Source organism: Lagopus leucura, unplaced genomic scaffold (genome assembly GCF_019238085.1).
Source record: "Lagopus leucura isolate 7727_CA_CO unplaced genomic scaffold, USGS_WTPT01 Super-Scaffold_100015, whole genome shotgun sequence".
NCBI lineage: Eukaryota > Metazoa > Chordata > Aves > Galliformes > Phasianidae > Lagopus > Lagopus leucura.
Genome location: NW_024962269.1, coordinates 13,147,456 through 13,149,985, shown reverse-complemented (window position 1 = coordinate 13,149,985; position 2,530 = coordinate 13,147,456).

The following is a 2,530-nucleotide window of genomic DNA, read 5'->3' as shown; positions in this document are numbered from 1 at the left end:
GGGGGGAAAATAAAGTTTTAATGACATGTATGACATATTAAATTAGGCAGTTTTACAATTGGGTTTGAATGTGATGCTAACTGATTACAACTGTGTTATCAAAAGGGTGATAAGATTTATAACTCCGTGAGCACAAGCCTCTCCTCTTAATGACAATAGATGTTCAATAGCAGAAATCTGGTTTCTATTTCCCAAGAAGAGACGCTGTGTGTCTCCGTTGCCCCTTTATTACCGCAGGACTCAAGATCCTCTCTCCAACAGCTTGGCACTTGCAAACCCACAGGCCGGGAATACCTTTATGGTCCCTATTAACTACTGGGTTATTTACACTTTCGCTGGTGCTTCTCACTCAATACCCGTATCACATCCGACGGATAACACAGTCCCGCTCCGGCCCTTTCGCTGCGTGGTTGGGGTTTGCAGTTCGCGTTTCTTTGCTTTACAACATTATGGGGGGAGGTGGAGGGGGGGGAATTAAAAAAAAAAAAGAGAAAAAAGCAGCGCTCTGTCCCTCACACCCTTCTCCTCCCCAGCTCCCTAAACCAACACATTAAGCAAACTTTAAAAACTGGGTTCCTATTACAAAGCAGCGCCCAGGACTAACTGCTTTAAAATTACTGCATAATTAGATTTAGTTGAATTTCACCATTAATTAGGCAGCCGCACTGCGGGGAGCCTTTGAAATCTGAGAAAATGGGAAAAATCATCTGAAGCACGTTTTTTAAACCCGACTTCAATAAATCCTGACAAGGCCCGCATTGCTCCGTGTATCTCTTTCCACCCTACAAAGCAAAGCGGAGCGAGCGCGATCCCCGGGACCCACGAAAGTTTTAATTAAAATAAAAAGAACCCCCCAGCCGGCTTCCCACCGCCGGAGCGCCTCACAGCGGCCCGGTCCTCCCCCTCTCCGCACCCCCCGGCCTCCCACCCCTTTATTTTGGCGCATCTGCCGGTGCTCCCCGAACCCACGGCGGGTCCGACCCCGGTGGGTCGCGCTCTCACGGGGGAGTCGCTTCCCCGGTTCGCCGCCGCGCTCAGCGAGCGGCGCGGCTCCGCGGGGCTCCGCGCCCTCCGCGCCCTCCGCTCCGCCACCCGCGGCCGCCCCCGCTCAGCTTTCGGGCCCCCCGCGCTGCCGCTGGAAGCGGCGGATCCGCGCGGCGCGCAAACCGAGGCCGGGGCCGCCATGTTGTGGGTTGCGGCACATCGCAATGCCCGGCGCGGGGCTTTTCCCACGCGCTTCCCACCGCGGCTTTTCCCTCCCCGTCGCGCGGAGAGAGGGTTCTCCCTCCCCCCCTCCCCTCTCCAACCCCCCGGGTGGGAGCCCGGAGGGGCCGCGAAGCTGCGCCCGGCCCCGGCAGCCCCACGGGCGGGCCGGCACCGCCCGCCAGGCGCCTCCTCTCGCCCCAGCCCTCCGCTTTTGTCTGAACTTGGGAGAGCCGCCTCCCCTCCGCGCCCCCTCCGCGCCCGCGCAGCCGCCTCCCCCCCCACCTCCCCACCGGCGGGGCCGGGGAAGCTTCGGGCGAGCGGCGGCGCGGAGGAAGAGGAGGAGGAGGAAGAGGAGGAGGAGGGGAGGCGAAGCCCTGCGCCCGAGCTGCGCTCTGCAGCTCTCGTTCCGGGTCGCCTTCGGGTCTCTCCCCGCCAGTCCCCGCGCCCGTGGTGGGGAAAGAATCGAGATTTAAAAACCCAAACAAAAACAGAAAAAAGAATTAAAAAAAAAAAAAGAGAAAAGAGAAAAAAAGAAAAGAGGGAGGGCTTGGGGGGGGGGACGGCAAGGGAAGAAAAAAATAGACTTAAAGGGAAAGAGTCGCCATGTTTAGCAGCTTTTTTTTTTTTTTTTTTTTCTTCCCTCTTTAAAAAAAGATCTCCTCAATTCCACATAGAACAAGCTCCTCGATCCCAACCCTCCTCTTTTGTCCAATTCAATCTTTGGATAGATCTTTTGTTCTAACTCAGCATGAAAAGAAAAACTTTCTTTAAATGCTATAAACTTAAAACTAACTGCAGTCCCTAAACAAATCCCGCTCGGAGCAGAGCAGACCCGTCTAGGTCTGCATATCCACGGGGCTCGTGCGTGCGGGTGTGCGTGCGGGTGTGCTCTGATTGAACCCTGGTGCTTTTCTGTTTACTATTATTCTCAGCGAACCAAAGCTTGCTGCGAGGAACTTATAAATACAGAGAGAGCTTACAGGCTTTACGACATAAAAAGCGGAGAATGTTTTGGATTTGAAAATCATAAATTATAATTTAATGCCAATAACAATTTACAACAAATGGTTGTTTACAATAAACTAACACAAAACAAACAAGTCAAGATCCTGTGTTCTTAGTAAGCATAAAAACTTCACACACACACACTCACATGGATAGCACTTGCAATAGAAAAAGCTAAATCTAGAGGTCAGCAATCCCCTGCAATAATAGTATATTTATATATTTATAGATATTTATATATTTATAGGAAAGGAGCCATGATTCAGATGGAGAGCCCCGCTCGGCTCACAGCCCTGCGCCCTCGGCCCCAGCAGCCACA